A 21,924-nucleotide genomic window follows, 5' to 3' on the forward strand; every position below is an offset into this window, starting at 1 on the left:
CCTTCCTCTCTGTAAAAAAGCAATAAAATATATTTAAAAAAAAAAAAAAGAAATATTCAAAGTGATGAATACCAAGAACCTATAACCAAGATTACTTTATCCAGAAAAGCTATCATTCAGAACTGAAGGTCAGATAAAGAGCTTCATAGTAAGGAAAAGCTAAAGGAGTTCATCACCACCAAACCAGTATTATATGAAATGCTGAAAGGTATCCTTTAAGAAGAGGAAGAGGAAGAAAAAGGTAAAGATACAAATTATGAACAACAAATACACATCTATCAACAAGTGAATCTAAAAATCAAGTGAATAAATAATCTGATAAACAGAATAAACTGGTGATTATAATAGAATCAGGGGCATAGAAAGGGAGTGGACTGACTATTCTTGTGGGGGAAAGGAGTGTGGGGGATGCAAGAAGAGACTGGACAATAATCGTGCACCTATGGATGAGGACGGGGGTGGGGGGTAAGGGCAGAGGGTGGGGTGGGAACCGGGTGAAGGGGAGCTATGGGGGGGGGAAAAGAGGAACAACTGTAATTATCTGAACAACAAAGATTTAATTAAAAAAAAAAAAAAGAATCAGCAGAAATGCTTACTGGCTACAAAAGTCAAAAAAAAAAAAAAAAGAGAAATGTCATCTTGAACTTCAGGAAAGAACAAGGCTTTTCTCAAAATAAATTTCCCTTATTCAAAAATAAAAAATAAAACAATAAAAAATAAAAGTAAAAATAAATGTCCCTCCTGTCAAGCCATCAAGTCAACTAAAGAGGCATCACGACTCAACTGAAAATATGTTAAGTGAGAGTGAAACCTGAGAAAGTAACTGTGCAATGCAAAAACTCCAACAGGAAAACCAATGACTCGATGGATGGGCATCAAAATTTTGGAAACAATTCTCTTCTTAGCACATTTCTGTTTTCTAAATATTCTATAATATGTATTTTTATATTCTGAAGTCTTTCTCCCTACCTCCATTTCTTAATGATGGCAAACTAAGGTCTCTCCTTTCTCCCTCATCTGTCCCTAGGCCCCACTAAAGTAACAAACAATCCACAGCAGCAACAGAAAACAGGGAAGTGCCCAATTAGGAAACTGGAGATGTGTAGAAATTTCTGTGATAGAAAAAGTAGATGGGGCTAGACAAAAGTCGGAAGCCACACAAAACAGAGAAGAAATTGCACAAACTTTCCAAACAGAACCCTAGAAATCCCAAGCTCAAACCAGCAGGGATTGAAACTGAAGCAGTCATGCCGGGATCAGGAGGGTGTCTGTAGGACACCGGGAACCCAGCCAGCGCCTACCCAACTCCGAGTGGGAACAGAGCAGCTGATTCTGACATGTGCGCCAAAGCTGCAGCTGGTAAGGATTCCACCCTCAGCAGGCTCCCAGCAAGGACATGAAGACCAGAAGCCAAGGCACCACCAGAGATTCCACATCAAAGCCCTGTAAACGCCCTGCACTTCCAGGGTAACACCTTTCCCACTGAGTCACTCCAAAAAGGCAAAAATATCAAGAATCGTCATTATTTCTAGATGATATAAACATCTACTTAGGAAGCCAGGGATATCAAGTAAAAATCTAGGAACTAAATTAAATATTTTTAAAAAGCAATAGCTTTCTTATATGTCAACAATAACCACTTAAACCTGAAGGAGGGTAAAGGGGGGGGAGTGAATGGAGATAGCTGTAAAACTATCAACAATAAATACATATATATATATATATATATATATATATATATATATATATATATATATATATCTACACTAATAAAAGAGAAAAATGGTAATTGGAGTACGACGCTACCCTTTTCATTGGCTAATCAGGGCTATATGCAAATTAACTGCCAACTAAGATTGGCAGTTAACTGCCAACAAGATGGCAGTTAATTTGCATATGTAGGCACAATGCAGGGAGGCGAAAGGGAAAGCAGGAAGAAGCCCCCTGCCACTGACAGTGATCGGAAACCCAGGGGGGAGCTAAGAGCTGGGGGGCAGGGCAAAGGCGGCCCTGCCCCCCAGCCATGATTGGAGAAAAAGGTGCCTTTTCTGCCCTGGCCAGTGATAGTAGGAAGTAGGGGTGGAGCCAGAGATGGGAGCTGAGCACGGTCGAAGCTGGCAGTCCCAGGAGCTAGGGGTCCCTTGCCTGGGCCTAAAGCAAAGCCCATGATCGCGGGGCCGCTGCACCTGTGGGTCCCCGCTGCCCGGGCCGGACGCCTCAGCCAGAGGCATCCTGCAGGGGCAGGGGCGGAGCCCGCGCGATGGCAGCGCCCCCCCGCTGCCACTGCAGGTCCCTGCTGCCCGGGCCGGACGCCTAGGCCAGAGGCGTTAGGCCTGGGCAGGGGTAGAGCCTGCAACCGCGGGGTGCTGGGGGTCCCCTGCCCAAGCCTGACACCTCTGCCGGAGGCCTCAGGCCTGGTCAAGGGGCCGACCCGGTGATTGGTGATTGGAGGGTGATGAGGGTCAACTCCTCTGGCCGAGGCATCAGGCCTGGGCGAGGGGCTGGGGTCCCCTGCCCAGGCCTGATGCCTGGGCCAGAGGCATCAGGCCTGGGTGGGGGGTGGAGCCAGGGATTGGGGGGATATGATGGTCCCCTTGCCCAGGCCTGAAGCCTGGGTCAGAGGCGTCAGGCTTGGGTGGGGGGTGGAGCAAGCGATCAGAAGGAGATGGGGGTCCCCTGCCCAGGCATGATTCCTGGGCCAGAGGCCTCAGGCCTGGGCGGGGGTCAGAGCCAGTGATCGGGGGGAGATGGGGGCCCCCTGTCTAAGCCTGACACCTCTGACAGAGGCGTCAGGCCTGGGCAAGGGTCCGATCAGGCGATCGGAGGGTGATGGGGGTCTACGCCTCTGGCCGAGGCATCAGGCCTGGGCAAGGGGCAGAGCCAGCAATCGGAGGGGTCTGGGGGTCCCCTGCCCAGGCCTGATGCCTGGGCCAGAGGCATCAGGCCTGGGCTGGGGGCAGAACCAGTGATGGGGGGAAATGAGGGTGGCCTGGGCAAGGGGCCGATCCTGCGATTGGAGGGTGATGGGGGTCAATGCCTGAGGGCTCCCAGTATGTGAGAGGGGGCAGGCTGGGCTGAGGGACACTCCCCCCCACACACACACACACACACCCAGTGCACGAATTTCGTGCACCGGGCCCCTAGTATGTATGTATATTTAAAAAACAAAACAAAACACAAACAAGGGTTGTTGTTTTTATCTAAGTTCATTCTAAAGCCCACCTAAAAAAAGTAGATAAATGAAAATAGCCCATAAAATGTTAAAAGATAAATAATGAGGACTTACCCTACCATATAAAAACATAAACTAACCAAAATTTTTTAAAGTATATTATTGACATTGATGATAATCGAGTAAATAAAATACAACATTCCAGAAATGGCCTTATGTACATATGGAAATTTAATATATAATAAAGGGAACAAAGGGAATAAAGAAATCAAAGGATGGCTTATTCAATAAATTTTATTATGACAATCACTCCAGTTTGCCAAAAACTAAATGTCAAGCCCTTTCTAACATCATACTCTAAAATATCTCTGAGGAATTAAGTGTCTAGACATGGAATTCACAAACATGTAAGAGATATAGAATGTATATATAAATATATATATTTTTTAATTGAGGTAAGAGATTTTTCTAAGTATGACTCCAAACTTAGAAGATATAAAAGAAAGCCCAGCCAGCTTGGCACAGTGGTTGAGCAGCGACCTATGAACTAGGAGGTCATGGCTCAATTCCCAGTCAGGGCACATGCCTGGATTGTGGGCTCGATCCACAGTGTGGAGCATGCAGGAGTCAGCCGATCAATGTTTCTCTCCCTTCCTCTCTGAAATAAATAAAAAATATACTTTTAAAAAAAGATTAAAAATGATGATAACATACTATAATTCATTAAATAAAATACAAATCCGCCCTGGCCGATTTGGCTCAGTGGATGCAGCGTCAGCCTGCGTACTAAAGGGTCCCAGGTGCGATTCCAGTCAAGGGCATGTACCTTGGTTGCGGGCACATCCCCAGTGGGAAGTGTGCAGGAGGCAGCTGATCGATGTTTCTCTCTTATCGATGTTTCTAACTCTCTATCCCTCTCCCTTCCTCTCTTTAAATAATCAATAAAATATATTTTAAAAAAATACGAATCCTACTAAGCATCGGGGAGGAGCTCTTCCTTAGGTAGAATGCCAACTTATGTAGACAGAATTAGAAAGTCACTGTACAAAGACTTGTACACGAATGTGCATAGTACCTTTATTTGCAATAGCTTAAAAATGTCCATTAACAGGTCAATGGATGAACAAACTATGATATGTCCATAAAGTGGAATATTATTCGGTAATTAAAAAGCTATTAATACTCACAAGATGGATAAATCTCACAATAATTAGGATAAATGAAAGAAGCCAGGCCAAAAAAAAAAGTAAGTACTTCCTATGCTTCAATTATATAAATTCTAGAAAATGCAGCTAATCTATAGTGACAGAAAGCACATCACTGGTTGCCTAGGGAGAGAGGCTAATGAGGTAAGAGGGACTTCAAAGGGGCAAGAAGAAACTTTTGGGGTGATGGATATGTTCGCTAGCTTAATTGTGATGGTATCCACATGTCAAAACCTATTAAACTGTATATTTTAAATATGGGCAGTTTATTATATGTCAGTTATTCTTCAAGAAAGTTGTTAAAAACTTTTAATCACCATATAGCAACCATCCTAGTAATAATTGATTCAGGCAAGAATCATCAATAGATGTTAAAATTAATAGATGAAGGTTTGAGGAAAGTGGTATGTTTACCTAGTTTCAAAGTATCTTCCAGTAAACCACTTATTCATTACAACCAGGAATGCACTAATTTTACAGTGAAAACACCTATAAATGTCACTGAAAGCGCTAAGTGTTTTCTAACACCTAACACTGTGGTCTAAAGTGAAAAATGGCCCCTGATCATGCCCTCAACCTATTCCCCAGAACCTGTGAATTTGTTTACCTGCTTGACAAAAACAATTTCACAGATGGGCTTAAACTAGAGATTGTGAGATGGGGAGATTATCCAGGTTTATCCAGGTAAAACCAGTGTGATCACAGGGTTCCTTATAAGAAGGAGACGGCCCTAACTGGTTTGGCTCAGTGGATAGAGCTTCGCCGGCAGACTGAAGGGCACATGCCCGGGTTGCAGGTTTGATTCCCCAGTAGGGAGTGTGCAGGAGGCAGCCAATCAATAATTCTCTCTCATCATTGATGTTTCCTTCTTTCCCTTCCTCTCTGAAATCAATAATAAAAATATATTTTTTAAAAAAAGGAGACAGGAGAATAAGAGTAGGAAATGTGATGGATAGGTGCAGAGGTGAGAGAGACACACACACACACACTAAGACTTGAAGATGTTATGTTGCTGGCTTAAAAACGGAGGGAGGGTCGAAAGCCAATGAATGGCAGCAGCCTCTGGGAAAGATAAGAAAAAAGATTTTCTTCTAGAACCTCCAGAAGGAACCAAACTTGCTAACACCTTGAGTATAGCCAAGTGAGACTTCTGACCTCCAGAACGGTAAGATAATAAATTTGTGTTGTTTAAAGCCATTAAACTTGTGGTCATTGGACACAGCAGCAACAGGAAACGAACACAACCACCTTAACCAAAGGACCAAAGTAACCACCAGGAACAGGACAAATAAACACCATGTTGCCCTCTGATATTGAGAAAAACAGCATCACTTCTGTGAAATTCCTGTTCGAAATGCATAGCCTGAATCTAATCATTAGGGAAACAGGCAAGCTCAAAGGAAGGGCCTTCTACAAAATAACTGTCCTGTGTTCTTCAAAAAGGTCAGAGTCATAAATACAGTGAAAGACTGAGGAACTCTTTCAGATTAAAGGAAACTGAAGCGACCTGACAGCTAGGGGTAACCCAGAAACATGGATCACAGATGTTTTCTTCTCTTGCTATCAAGGACACTATTGAAGAGATTGAAGTCAAATCTACACTCTAGCTAATAGTTTTGTAGTATGTGATTATGTAAGAAAATAATATCCTTATATTTAGGAAATGTACAATGAAGTATTCGTAGATAAAGAGAAATCATGCCAGCAACTTTACCTTTAAGTGGTTCAATAAATTAAATGTATATGTAATATTTATATGGGGTGGGGCAAAAGTAGACAGAGAGAGAACATTAACATCTGAGGAATCTAAGTGAAGAGTATATAGGAATTCTTTGAACTATTTTGAAACTTTTCTGTTAATATAAAATTATTTTTTAAGTTAAAAAGATTAAAATTCATCATAACAAAAGATGTTCCAAACAAAGGAAAAAGACACATGACAAATTGAGAAGATAGAGCTATAATATTTCATCAAGGATTAATGTGCATAATGAACACCTAAAATCAATCATGTAAAGGTGAACAAGCAAATTTTTTCAAATAGGTCAGAGATATGAACAGGCAGTACTTTTAAAAAGAAAAATAAATGTTCAATAAGCACTTTTAAAAAGAGAATTAATATTATTAATAATCAGACACAGAACCTAGACACAGAACCTAGACACAGAACCTACACAGAACCTAGAGACAGAAGAACTTCGCTGGAAAGAACATGGCAAAAGATCCTGGACAGAAACTGGCCACAGAACCTGGAGACAGAACCTAGCGAGGGAACCTGGCTGGAGAACCTGGCTGGAGAATGTAGCAAGGGAACATGGATACAGAACCTGGCTGGAGAACCTACAGAACCTGGCAATAGAACCAGGCAAGAGAACCCAACCATGCTGATCAACTGAACGCTGCCTCTGTGTCATTCCTTCTTCGCCGACTCCGTCCACACCTTTGGGGACCCCTGGACCTGCTGGGGTTGGACCCCAGCACATTTTGAGTTTATTTTTGTGTATGGTGTAAATTGGTGGTCTAGTTTCATCTTTTTGCATGTATCTGTCCAATTTTCCCAACACCATTTATTGAAGAGACTGTCTTGACCCATTGTATGCTCTTGCCTCCTTTGTCGAATATTAATTGGGCATAGTGGTTTGGGTCGATTTCTGGGTTCTCTATTCTATTCTATATGTCTATTCCTGTGCCAGTACCAAGCTGTTTTGAGAACAGTGGCTTTGTAATACAGCTTAATATCTGGTATTGAGATCCCACCTACTTTGTTCTTCTTTCTCAGGATTGCTGCAGCTATTCGAGGTCTTTTTTAAATTCCAGATGAATTTTTGGAATGTTCTTTCTAGATCTGTGAAATATGCCATTGGTATTTTAATGGGGATTGCATTGAATCTATAGATTGCTTTGGGTAGTATGGACATTTTGATGATGTTGATTCTACCAATCCATGAACACGGTATGTTCTTCCATCTGTTTATGTCTTCCTCGATCAACATTTACAGGGAACTCATACAACTTAACAAAAGGCAGATAAACAATCCAATAAAAAAATGGGCAACAGACCTAAATAGACACTTTTCGAAAGAGGACATACATAAGGCCGAAAGACATATGAAAACATGCTCAAAGTCACTAATTATAGAAGAGATGCAAATCAAAACAGCAATTCAGTATCATCTCACACCTGTCAGAATGGCTATCATCAACAAATCAACAAACAACAAGTGTTGGAGAGGATATGGAGAAAAAGGAACCCTTCTGCACTGCTGGTGGGAATGCAGACTAGTGCAGCCACCGTGGAGAACAGACAACAGGGGGATGAGAGCATGAGTGGGGGGGGGGGAGGGGGCTGGGCGGTTTATGGGGGGATGAAGTCACATATGTAATACCTTAATCAATAAAGAAATTAAAGATTGAAAAAATAAAAAAATATATTATTAATAATCAAAGAAATGCAATTATCTTAATTCCAAAACCAGATAAAGACACTATGAAGAAAAAAATTATAGGCCAATATCCCTGATGAACATAAATGCTAAAATCCTCAATAAAATATGAGCAAACTGGATCCAATAATACATTAAAAATATGATACACCATGTAGGGCGGGGGGATAAAATGGACACATATGTAATACCTTTTGTAATACTTTAAGCAATAAAAAAAAAATATGATACCCCATGATCAAGTGAAATTTATTTCTGGGATGCAAAGTTGGTACAGTATCTGCAAATAAATAAATGTGATACACTACGTAACCAAATTAATGATAAAATTACATGATCATATCAATAGATGTAGAAGTGTTTGATAAAATCCAGCACCAATTTATGATAAAAACTCTCAGCAAAGTGGGAATAGAAGAAACATACCTCAACATCATAAGACAAACTACAGCTAAATCATACTCAATGGGCAAAAATGATAAGCGTTTCCCTTAAGAAAAGAAATAAGACAGGGATGTCTGCTTTCACCACTCTTATTCAACACTAGAGGCCTGGTGCAAGGATTCCTGCACATTGAAAGGAAATTAATTAGAAGGTGGCCGGCGGGGTGAGACTGGACGAGACAGGCCAGACATGCCCTTGAGCCAACCTCCCACAGTCCCTCCCCAGTGGCTGCACCTAGAATGGTGCTGGGGCTCAAAGGGCATCTGCAGAGTGACCAGGGTCCCTTCTGGCAGGTGGGGTCCCTCGGCCTGGCCTACAGGGATCAGGCTGAAACCGGCAGTCCGACATCCCCTGGGGGGTCCCGGAGTGCGAGAGGGCACTCTGCAAAGTTGCTGTCACTCAGCAGCTCCTGCATTGAGCAGCTTCCCCCTGGTGGTCAGTGTGCATCATAGCTACTGGTTGGATCATCTGCCCCCTGGTGGTCATTGTGCATCATAGCTACTGGTCAGACAGTCGAATGGTTGGAAGGTCACTTAGGCTTTTATATATATATAGATTAGGGGCCCGGTGCACGAAATTCGTGCACTGGGTGTGTGTGGGGGGGGGGGGAGTGTCCCTCAGCCTAGCCTGCCCCCTCTCACATACTGGGAGCCCTCAGGCATTGACCCCATCACCCTCCAATCGCAGGATCGGCCCCTTGTCCAGGCCTGACGCCTCTGACAGAGGTGTCAGGCCTGGGCAGGGAACCCTCATTTCCCCCCATCACTGGTTCTGCCCCCAGCCCAGGCCTGATGCCTCTGGCCCAGGCATCAGGCCTGGGAAGGGGACCCCCAGACCCCTCCGATTGCTGGCTCTGGCCCTTGCCCAGGCCTGATGCCTCAGCCAGAGGCGTAGACTCCCATCACCCTCTGATCACCTGATCGGCCCCTTGCCCAGGCCTGACGCCTCCGCCAGAGGTGTCAGGCTTGGACAGGGGACCCCCATCTCCCCCCGATCACTGGCTCTGGCCCCCGCCCAGGCCTGAGGCCTCTGGCCCAGGAATCATGCCTGGGCAGGGGACCCCCATCTCCCTCTGATCGTTTGCTCCACCCCCGCCCAAGCCTGACACCTCTGACCCAGGCTTCAGGCCTGGGCAAGGGGACCATCATATCCCCCCAACCCCCGGCTCAGCCCCCTGCCCAGGCCTGATGCCTCGGCCAGAGGAGTTGACCCGCACCACCCTCCAATCACCAATCACCGGATCGGCCCCTTGACCAGGCCTGAGGCCTCCGGCAGAGGTGGCTCCACCCCTACTTCCTGCTATCACTGGCCAGGGTGGCAAAGGCGCCTGATTCTCCGATCATGGCTGGGGGGCAGGGCCGCCTTTGCCCTGCCCCCCAGCTCTTAGCTCCCCCCTGGGTTTCCGATTACTGTCAGTGGCAGGGGGCTTCTTCCTGCTTTCCCTTTTGCCTCCCTGCATTGTGCCTACATATGCAAATTAACCACCATCTTGTTGGCAGTTAACTGCCAATCTTAGTTGGCTGTTAACTGCCAATCTTAGTTGGCAGTTAACTGCCAATCATAGTTGGCAGTTAACTGCCAATCATAGTTGGCAGTTAATTTGCATATAGCCCTGATTAGCCAATGAAAAGGGTATCGTCGTACGCCAATTACCATTTTCCTCTTTTATTAGTGTAGATAGTACTGAAAGTCTTATCCACAGCAATCAGAAAGAAGAAGAAATAAAAGGCATCCAAATTGGAAAGGAAGAAGTAAAACTGTTATTATGTGCAAATGACATAATACTATAAAAATCCTAGAAGAGCCCTAACCGGTTTGGCTCAGTGGATAGACCCTTGAACCTGCAGACTCAAGGGTCCCAGGTTCAATTCCGGTCAAGGGCATGTACCTTGGCCGCGGGCACATCCCCAGTAGGTGGTGTGCAGGAGGCAACTGATCGATATTTCTAACTCTCTATCCCTCTCCCTTCCTCTCTGTAAAAAAATCAATAAAATATATATATTTTAAAAATCCTAGAAGAACACATAGGCGGTAAAATCTCAGACATTCCTCAGAGCAATATTTTTTCTGATATAGCTCCTTGGGCAAAAGAAATAAAATAAAAAATAAATAGGAGTACATCAAACTAAAAAGTTTTTGCACAGCAAAGGAAACCATCAACAAAATGAAAAGACAACCCACTGAATGGGAGAACATATTAGCCAACGATACATCTGATAAGGGGTTAATATCCAAAATTTATAAATAATTCATACAACTCAACACCAACAAAACAAACAATCTAATTTAAAAAATGGGCAAAGGACCTGAATAGAAACTTCTACAAAGAGGACATACAGATGGGATGGCCAACAGACATATAAAAAGATGCTCAATGTCACTAATCATCAGAGAAACGCAAATTAAAACCACAATGAAGTATCACCTCACACCCGTCAGAATGGCTATCATCAATAAATCAATAAACAAGTGTTGGCGAGGATGTGGAGAAAAAGGAACTCTTGTGCACTGCTGGTGGGAATGCAGATTAGTGCAGCAGCTGCTGTGAACGCAGTACAGAGTTACCTCAAAAAATTAAAAATGGCCCTGGCTGGTTTTGCTCAATGGATAGAGCATCTGCCTGCGACCAAAGGGTTCCAGGTTCAATTCTGGTCAAGGGCATGTACCTTGGTTGCAGGCTCCTCCCCAGCCTGGGCCCTGGTCAGGGCTGTGCAACCAATCTATGTGTTTCTCTCACATCGATGTTTCTCTTTGTCTTTGCCTCTCTCTTCCACTCTCCCTAAAAATCAATGAAAAAATATCCTCAGGTGAGGATTAAAAAAACAATTAAAAATGGAACTGCTTTATGACGCAGTGATTCCACTTCTGGGAATATATCCAAAGAAACCCAAAACATGAATTCAAAAGAATATATGCACCCCTATGTTCATTGCAGCTTTATTTACAATAGCCAAGATTTGGAAGCAGCCCAAGTGCCCATCAGCAGATAAGTGGATAAAAAAAGTTGTGGTACATTTACACAATGGAATACTACAATGACAATTTTTTAAAAAAAGGAACTCTTACCATTTGCAACAGCATGGAGGGACCTGGAGAGTATTATGTTAAGTGAAAGAAGCCAGTCAGAGAAAGACAAATACCATATGATGTCACTTACAAGTGGAATCTAATGAACAAAATAAACTAACAAACAAAAAAGAAAGTTGCACAGATGAGCCCATATTTGTTAAGAAAAATGTATACCTACATTGTATATAACTTCAAAGACAGAAGTCTGGAAAGAAGCACATTGAACATTTGCCAGTGCAAACCTCTATTTCTGTGCTGTTTGGATTTCTATAATACAACTGGGCATAAAACTATAAACTACTTCACATTTTACTAAATAGAAATTAAATTATATTATGTATGGTGAGATCATGGCTTTGTGAAAGATGATACTCCCTGTGCATAATATTTAGATGTCAATGTTCTGAAAGTTGGCTAATGTTCAACCTTACCCATCTAACATTCAATAGATCCAAATATCTCTCTCTCTCTCTCTCACTCTCTCTCTCTCTCTTTCTCTATTTCAGCTGAGCTAGATCAATAAATATCATTCCTTGAAATTAAATCTCAACTAAATGGAGTTGAAAACTTATGTCCATACAAACCTGCACGATTGTTTATAGCAGTTTTAGTCATAATTGCTCAAAATTGAAAGCAACCAAGATGTCCTTCAATAGGTGAATGGATAAACAAACTGTGGTACATCCACATTATGAAATATTATCAGCGATAAGAAGAAATGAGCTATTCCAGCCCTGAAGACATGAGAGAATCTTAAATACATATTGCTAAATGAAAGGAGTCAGTCTATAAAGGCTACATACTTTATACGAATTCCAACTACATGATATTCTAGAAAAAGCAAAACTATAGAAACAATAACAAGGTCAGTGGTTGCTGAGGGGCTCAAGGGGAGGGAAGGAAGAACGAATAAGGGATTTTTCGGGTCAGTGAAACTATTCTGTATGAAACTGTAATGGTGGATGCATGACATTAGGCCTTGATCAAAACCTGCAGAAAGCAAAGCATGAATCTTAATGTAAAGTGTGGGCTTTAGCTAATAATAATGTATTCATATTGGTGCAGCAACTGTAACAAAAGTACCCACTAATTCAGGATATTAATAATGGTGAGGTGCTTAAAACTTTTTTGTAATTTACAGATTATCTGATTCTCCTACGATGAACGTTTCACAAAAAGGAACATTGAAATCATCCATAACCTAGAAAAACAGAGAGAACTGCCATTTATGTGCTTCTAAAAAAAATACAAAAGTGTTTATTTGCAGGAAGGGAGGGCTTTCTGCCCTACTGCTCCTTCCCAGGATCATAAAATGCTTCTTCCACGGCTTATATAGACAAGCTACACAAGTATGTGTGCATAGAATCAGGTACGCCTGGAAACTCCTCCCGAAGGTGACTCTATAATTGACGCGGGGCGGTTGGGATTGAGGTGCTGGGGCGGCGGGGGCGCCTTTTATGCTATACTCTCTCAGATTCTATATATGCATCTGAATCATGTTGCTATTGTACAATGAGCATGTGTTACATTCCTGCTTTTTAAAAGTACCAATAAAATTTTTAAACAAGTGACCCATTGTATCCACAGGTGGTTCTCTCTGCTTACAGGCCAGGCGGTAAGGACAGGTCACTATGAGCAGGTTGGCCTTGTCACCAGCATGTGTGGGAGCTGGAGGGGTGGGGTAGGGAGTCTTTTCTGGACTTGAATCCCCATCCCCTAGCCCAGTGATGGCGAACCTTTTGAGCTCGGCGTGTCAGCATTTTGAAAAACCCTAACTTAACTCTGGTGCTGTGTCACATATAGAAATTTTTTTATATTTGCAACCATAGTAAAACAAAGACTTATATTTTTGATATTTATTTTATATATTTAAATGCCATTTAACAAAGAAAAATCAACCAAAAAAATGAGTTCGCGTGTCACCTCTGACACGCGTGTCGTAGGTTTGCCATCACTGCCCTAGCCAGGTGCAGCTCCCTAAAGGAAAATGTTGGCCCTGACACAGGCAGGTGGCCAGGCCCCTTCCCTGCAGGTTGGTCCACGTCCCTCTGGGATTGTTATGTTTAGTCTACTGTCTGAATATGTGTACTAGTTATTCTTTGAATAATTAATTTTTGAAAATCTTTTAATTCTTTATTTTAAGTTATACATATTTCACTTCTCGTGTTCTAAAAATTCCTTAACATTTTGAAAGTGGTTTCTTCTCATCATTTTCACTCATTATCTCCATTTCTAAAATTAGTTTAACTGCAATAAAACCTACAACTTTGACATTCTAATGTATGCCAATTCCAGCTCCTTAATACCACTGTAACCAATTTTATCGTCGGGGACGCAGGCTAGGATTGGGCCGTCCAGATATCGTTATCCTCCCTGCACAGCAGGAAGCTCAAGCCCAGAGTGGTTGGCTGTGTGGCTGTGGGCAAGTCACTCACATCGTCTGAGGTGGAGTGGAGACTCCAAGTGACACGAGCCAGCGCCAGGAGGGTTGCGACTGCCCTTGGCTGGTGACCTCTCCCTCCCTCGTCCAGTTCTCTCCTGGCCAATCACAATTCAGTCTGAATAGCTTCGATCTTACACCAGGCTTCCAGCTCCCCATCTGAAACCCTCCCCACAGGACTTTGGCCCTGGGCTGGCAGCTGGCCCCGCCCTTTGGCCCTGGCGCCTTTCAGTTTCAGTTCAGAAGGGACCATGTGACTCACAGGCAGGTGCCCAAACCTGCAGCACATCAGTCAGATCTGAGGACACCTGAGAGGGCACAGGGTCCTTCATAGGCAGACCCCGACCACGCTGCCCAGGAAGGCACAGTGCCAGCTTCGGTCAGCCAGGGAGAGGCCTGCTGGCGAGACAGGGACCCTGGGCCAAGGCTACTCAGAACCAAGGCCAACCACTCTTAAGAGCAAGAATTATGTGGGAAACATGATTAAACAGGTAGGTGCTAACACAGGAGAGGGAATTTGGGAGCCTGAGCTAGGGACAGACAGCCCACAGGACCAGTCAGCTATCCAGATCTGGCCATCCACACAAGCGTTGACCAAGCCTGAAGTAAATACTTTTCATTCTGGAGAGCTTAGGTCTTCTTTGGCCCCTAGTTCAGAACCTGGGTCTCTGAGGATGAAGGAAGCTCAGTGTCTGCGTTTAATAACAAGGGACATATCCCCAGAGCAGATTCCAAGGGGCTGGGCGACCTCAGCCTGGAGCAGTGAAGGAACTTAGACGTTGGTAGTTTTAGGGTTTTCAGACATTTGTGGTCACTTGTGAACATGTCACTTCAAGCAGCTATTATTTATTTATGGATTTATTTATATATTTTTATTGAGGAAGGGAGAGGGAGAGAGAGAAATATCAGTGATGAGAAAGAATCATTGGTTGGCTGCCTCCTGCATGGCCCCTACTGGGGATCAAGCCCACAACCCAGGCATGTGCTCTTGACCGAATCGAACTTGGGCCCTTCAGTCCGCAGGCCAGCACTCTATCCACTGAGCCAAACTGGTGCAGTGGTCAGCAAACTGCGGCTCAGCAAACCACGGCTCGCGAGCCACATGCGGCTCTTTGGCCCCTTGAATGTGGCTCTTCCACAAAATACCGGCTCTTCCACAAAATACCGACTTCTGCGCATGGGCCACGAAGTTTCAATCGCACTGTATGTGCGCGCCTACACGTGGTATTTTGTGGAAGAACCACACTCAAGGGACCAAAGAGCCGCATGTGGCTCGCGAGCCGCGGTTTGCCGACCACGGGCTAGGGCAAGCAGCTATTCTTTAAACAGAAAATGTGGTTTTGCAATAGGATTAGGGACTCGGCACTGGGGGGGAAGAGTAGAAAGACCATAGTGACCATCTTCTGGGCATGTCACCTTGCATCCAACACTCAGCAAAACTGAAACCAAGAATTAACCAGAAAGCAGCCAAACTATCCACCATTTCTACTCAAGCAAGACCTCCAGTTAGGCATGGGGTCTCGGTCATCCAACCCTAAGCAGTTTATTCAGGTAATTCATTCCAGCCCCATGCCATGCCATACCCTCCCTTGAGGTGTTCTAGAAACAGGTTTCCCATCTTAGCGTATGCCCAGTGCTATCTTAGCACTTTTTATGGGCTAGTCCCCCTTAGCACCCACCCAGCTGGGCCTGCCCCAGAATCTTGCCCTGCTAACCCACTCCTTTTAGTGTGAGGAGAGTAGGTCGGCCTATTCCCAATTACTGTCACATGTGTGTTTGCCCCTTAACAAGAGTGTGGGCCCCCTGAGGGCAGGGCTCAGTCTTCTCCTGACTAAAGGTCTACACCAGTGATGGCAAACCTATGACACGCGAACTCATTTTTTTGGTTGATTTTTCTTTGTTAAATGGCATTTAAATATATAAAACAAATATCAAAAATATAAATCTTTGTTTTCCTATGGTTGCAAATATCAAAAAATTTCTATATGTGACACGGCACCAGAGTTAAGTTAGGGTTTTTCAAAATGCTGACACGCCGAGCTCAAAAGGTTCGCCATCACTGGTCTACACAGATCTCTGGTTCCACAAATGTCAGAACACCTAAAGGCTCAGATGCAAAGACAATTAAATATTGAGTGATATTTGAACCCCCAAAAAGTGTAAAGCACAAAAAAATAATAATTCGGTGTTTATCAAGCTTTTGGCACAGGGAAGAGTTTTGAACTTTGCTGTGTAACAGATGACATCACAAAAGATGAGCCCAACAAATAAAGTGTTTTCAAAGTAAATATACCTGTTTAAGTATAATTACCATTTTACAGATGAGGATACGAAGTGCAGGAAGGTTGAGTGATTTGAAAAGGGCACATCCCTCAGCTTGAAAGAGCAGAGCCAGCATTTTAGCCCAGGTGTGTCCAACACAAAAGATTGTGTGCCTGAGGACCAACCTTCAGTACTGCACTGTACCTACTGGATGCTAGGATCCATGAATTACACATAAAACTGTATACACAGGTATATACAAGAATAGATATTCAAATACTAGGTAGTCCATGACAAAGAATATCTTCATCATTTTTAAAAGTTTAGGTAGATATATAAGTAAAGCAAGAGAAAGGAAACAAAACCATTTGTAAAAGAGGAAATAGAACAAGAAAATAAAAACATGTTCACTCTCTCTGGTGATTAAAAACACACAGGAAAAAAGGGGGGCTTCTGTCATGAGTGGCACATGTAGGGCAGCTTGATTGCTCTACGTGTGGAATTGACATTAAGAGATTTCGGAAGCATAATTTTTTGCTATCTGGGCAGCTGATCATTGGTCCTGGTGCCCATGGTGGGGAAAGGGGGGACACAAAAGAAAGTTGAATGAAGCACCCACTGCTGCTGATTTCGTGAGAAGGGAGAAAACCACAATGGCCATGACTGATGTGAAACTGGTATCTTCAGGCATTATTAGGGACACTGAGAATACACCTCCTCCTTAGGAAACCAGTCTGGTTCTATATATCCAACATTTTATAATGTTCTACTGTTAGTGAACGCTATTTTCAGTCGTTCAACTGAAATTACCATGAATCTATTATGTGCCAAGCATTGAACCAGGTACTATTGGAGTAAACAGCCAGCAGTGTGGGTCTTGACACCAAGGATGGCCATGGCAGGCCTGGAATGATCTGCTGGGGACTTTGTGTACATGAGAGAGAAATAAACTTTGGCCTTGGCTAGCCCACTGTTGTTTTGGGGTTTTCTGTTACTCGTGGACCGAACCTAGCCCTATTTATATAGAATGTAAATGAGCTTTCTCCAGCTGGTGACTGGTTTCTTAACAGAGCAGGAGGCAAGATCATCAAAACAGAATGAGAATGTGGGAGGGAAAGGGAGGGCTGAGCAGAGTGGAAAAGGTATGAAATTATCATCTGGGAAGAGAATGTGATCTTATTACAGAAACATCAGAAAATGGCTGGACAAGTTCTTTCACAAGTTTCCAGAAATAGATACTTAAAGAATCCAATTTTTAAATGCCCTGAATGAATGAAGATGTGCATCACAACACTATTTATTGTAAAAAAAAAATAAAATAAAAAAATCGGAAATTACATAAATGCCAAACAGCAAGAGAATAATTACATCACATCAGATTTTTAAAATAATTGTTAGGAAAAGTAAATAGCAACAGATAAAATAAACTTAAGGATAATTTATTATCATCCTTACATTTATTATACTGAAACAGTGGAATATAAAATAAAACATATACTATGATTATAACTGCGCATGGAGGAAAAAATGGGGGAAGGTACCAAATTACTAATAATAGATTTTAAATTTCCTCAATTTTGTTGTCTTGATACTAAAAACGAATCTTTTTAACACAGCATGTGTGATCATCTCCCTGAGCAGGTAATAAGCTCTAAAAGGTGAGATGCATGTGCCTCTCTGTGACCCATGGCGGCTCCCACAGGGCTGGTACGCACTTCACAGACCGCGGAGTTGAATGCCTGAGCTTCCACCATGACTGGGGAAGAGCATCCTCTTTAACCAGCTGTGGTGTTTCCTCTGCTGGTCACAGGTCTCTCACCAGATGGTGAGCACAAAGCGTGGGGCTTTTGTTCTTTCCGTGGGTGCTGTGCCCCTCCTGCCTCTTCCCTGGGCCTGGGGTTTCTTCTGGTGGAGATAGAGCCCAACCCTGATGATATTTCCCCACATACACCACGACCAGCCATGATGTCATAGGGGAGCAGGTTCTTTAAAAGCGTGGAATGACACTACAGACTAAAGGGAGAGCAAGGGCAGAGTGCCGACTTGACTGAGTAACCTCCATTCACCGCCACATGTGGGCCTCACCGTTCCCTCATTTGTTCATTTCGATATTTGCTGAGTGTCACAGTGATGGCGAACCTTTTGACCTCGGCGTGTCAGCATTTTGAAAAACCCTAACTTAACTCTGGTGCCGTGTCACATATAGAAATTTTTTGATATTTGCAACCATAGTAAAACAAAGACTTATATTTTTGATATTTATTTTATATATTTAAATGCCATTTAATAAAGAAAAATCAACCAAAAAAATGAGTTCGCGTGTCACCTCTGACACGCGTGTCATAGGTTCGCCATCACTGGTCTACTACAATGGCAGGCACCGTGCTAGGTGGGAGAGATATACACCTCAGGCATACCTCATGCCTGACAGTCTGATGGGAGGGAGGTAAAGAGGTAATTACCAAACCGTGGATTGGCTTCTGCGCACAGGATGCCATGAGAACAGGCAGCAGGGGCATACTAATTGGTTGGCTGGAAACAATCATTCATTATTTGGTAATTGAGTTAGGAGTGCTGCAGGATAGTAAGGGGGCAGGAGATGGTGACGGTAAGTGCAGGGAGGCTGGCTAGACGGGTCAGGCAGAGCCTGGTCAGACTTTCAGACTCCAAGGGAGGCCCCTGGAGGAATGTAAGCAGGGGAATGATAATCTTATCATGGGATCCAGAAAAGTGGCTCCAACTCAAGGACAGCACTCAAGGGAAGCTCAAGATGACGGCTGTGCAGCAGGTCTGGAAAATACCAGTGAAGACTGGGATGGGGCAGACGGCTCTAAGAAGGGTGTGCAGGGAGGACAGCATGGAGAGGATTCTAAAAAATACCTGGCATGCTGGAGCATTAAAAAAAAGTGTCTCTGATAACAGTGGATAATTTACAGAACTAGAAAGACCTATCCGAAAACTCATGGCATCTCAAGGAACCCTGAAGAGCCCAATAATCTTGAAAAAGAACAAAACTGGGGCCGCACATTATCTGACTTCAAAACTTGCAAAACTACAGCAATCAAAACAGTGTGGTGCTGGCATAAAGACAAACACCTTACTATCCAGACCAATGGAAATGAATAGAGAGCCCAGCAATAAATCCTCACGTGGTTTGTTTGTTTTTTTAATCCTCACCTGAGGATATTTTCTCCATTGATTTTCAGACAGAGTGGAAGGGAGGGAAGTTGGGGCGGGGGGGAGAAAAAAAACAATGGACATGAGAGACACGACAACTGGTTGCTTCCTGCATGTGTCCCGACTAGGCCAGGGATGGAACCTGCAACTGAGGTATGTGCCCATGACCGGGAATTGAACCCGTAACCCTTCAGCCAACTGTCTAATCACTGAATCAAACCGGCCAGGGCCTCACATGATTTTTGACAAGGGTGCTGTGGAGGAGAGACTATCCCATGATGTGGCCATTGTCTGTCCCACAAGCTGAACTCAGGCCAGAAAGGAGGCTGCTTTCGGCAAACGTGTGAGACCATCTGATGGTAATCAATGTTCATTCTGATATAAATCAGCACTTTTCCCTTGCCGCCTGCTACGTGCTGATTCCTGGAACAGGCTGTTGTCCTGACCTGGTCAACCGTGTACCGGTAAAGTGTTTCCCCATACTGATAGCTTTCACCTACTGGTATCTCTCCACCCCCTATCCCCGCCCCCCACTTCATCCTATATAATTCCTTGGCACCTGCTAAGCACCCAGAGAAATATCCACTTCCTCTTGCAGCCACCCAAAATACACCTCGTATATAAGTTTCCCTTAATAAACTCTATTAGTTGCCGGATTGGAGTGGCCCACTTCTTTCTTCCGTCTCATTCTGCCCTCTACTTACGAAGGGAGATTTTGAGTCTCCGGGCTTTTCCCTGAGTGTCTGTATAAAAACAGTGCCAAGATCATTCAATGGGGAAAGAACAGTTTTTTCAACAAATGATGCTGGGAAAACTGGGTATGTACATGCAAAGGAGTGAGGTTTGACCCTTATCTAATATCATATACTAAATTAACTCAAAATGGATCAAGGATCTAAATGTAAGTCCTAAAACAATAAAACTTCAAGAGAAAACAAAGGGCAAAAACTTCACAACATTGCATTTGGCAATAATTTCTTGATATAACACCAAAGGCACAGGTAACAAAAGTAAAATATAGTTGTAAAAACAGTGACGTTGTCTGGCCGGCATGGCTAGTGGTTGAGTGTTGACCTATGAACCAGAAGGTCCCAGTTCAATTCCCGGTCAGGGCACATGCCCAGGTTGCGGGCTCCACCCCTGGTGGGTGAAGGAGGCAGCCGATCAATGAGTCTTTCTCATCACTAATGTTTCTATCTCTCTCTCCCTCTCCCTTCCTCTCTGAAATAAATAAAAATACATTAAAAAAATAGTCGGAGAAACCAAGATGGCGGCATAGGTTAACGCCGGAGATTGCTGCCTCGAACAACCACTTCAGAGATATAACTAAAGGACAGAACAGACATCATCCAGAACCACAGGAAGGCTGGCTGAGTGGAAATTCTACAACTAGGAGGAAAGAGAATATCATACCCAGACTCAGAGGAGGCGCAGTGCTGAAGTGAAATACTCAGGTGCGGAGTGTGTGCGCGGAGCAGGCTGGTGGCGGAGGGCGCGGTTGTTGTTTTCAATCAGGAGGGAGTTTCAGACTCTGAGCTCTAGATCCGGGCGAGTCTGTAGGGACCCAGACTCAAACGGGAGAAGCGGGACTGTCTGGCTTCAGTCGAAACTCAAAGGCAGCTTTCTCTCCGAGGTTTGCAGCAGTTGCTGGGACTCTGAGAGGCAGAGCCCCTAGGGACGGGACGGAACTGAGAGCAGCCATAACTGCTAGCTCCACCCACCCTGTAGATCCCCGGGGACCCGTCCCGCCCAAGCCCTGCACAGAACCATTTGCCGGATAGCCTCAGGCAAAGGCTAGATTAGCACCGCCCTAGAGATCCAGCACAGAAGCTCTCCCACTGCAGACACAGCTGACTCTCATAGCCAGCTAGCCTGGAGGTCAAATCACCCCTGGTATTACCGACAACAATCAAGGCTTAACTATAAGACTGCGCACAAAGACCACTAGGGGGTGCACCAAGAAAAGATAAAAAAATGCGGAGACAAAGAAACAGGATGCAAATGTCAGAAATGGAAGATATAGAGCTCAAAACCACACTTTTAAGGTCTCTCAAGAACTGTCTAGAAGCTGCCGATAAACTTAGTAAGGCCCTCGAAAAGACTGGTGAGACCGCCGATAAATGTAGTGAGATCCTCAAGAAATCTAATGAGACCCTCAATGTTGTGATAAAGAACCAACTAGAAATTAAGCATACACTGACTGAAATAAAGAATATTATACAGACACCCAGCAGCAGACCAGAGGAGCGCAAGAATCAAGTCAAAGATTCAAAACGCAAAGAAGCAAAAAACACCCAACTGGAAAAGCAAAATGAAAAAAGAATCCGAAAATACGAAGATAGTGTAAGGAGCCTCTGGGACAGCTTCAAGCGCACCAACATCCGAATTATAGGGGTGCCAGAAGATGAGAGAGAGCAAGATATTGAAAACCTATTTGAAGAAATAATGACAGAAAACTTCCCCTACCTGGTGAAAGAAATAGACTTACAAGTCCAGGAAGCGCAGAGAACCCCAAACAAAAGGAATCCAAAGAGGACCACACCAAGACACATCATAATTAAAATGCCAAGAGCAAAAGACAAAGAGAGAATCTTAAAAGCAGCAAGAGAAAGAAACTCAGTTACCTACAAGGGAATACCCATACGACTGTCAGCTGATTTCTCAACAGAAACTTTGCAGGCCAGAAGGGAATGGCAAGAAATATTCAAAGTG

At 43.8% G+C, this 21,924-nt stretch overlaps 1 protein-coding gene and 1 non-coding gene across 2 annotated transcripts in view; one reads left to right on the forward strand and one right to left on the reverse strand.

Annotated features, from left to right (window-relative positions):
* Positions 1-21,924, reverse strand: part of PSTPIP2 (proline-serine-threonine phosphatase interacting protein 2) — a 67,487-nt gene that overhangs the window by 38,252 nt on the left and 7,311 nt on the right. The gene's annotated exons all lie outside the window — the stretch shown is intronic.
* Positions 16,475-16,608, forward strand: LOC132240386 (U11 spliceosomal RNA). Its single transcript, XR_009454304.1, has one exon. It is a non-coding gene; the product is annotated as a U11 spliceosomal RNA (small nuclear RNA).

This window comes from Myotis daubentonii, chromosome 8 (genome assembly GCF_963259705.1).
Source record: "Myotis daubentonii chromosome 8, mMyoDau2.1, whole genome shotgun sequence".
Classification (NCBI taxonomy): domain Eukaryota; kingdom Metazoa; phylum Chordata; class Mammalia; order Chiroptera; family Vespertilionidae; genus Myotis; species Myotis daubentonii.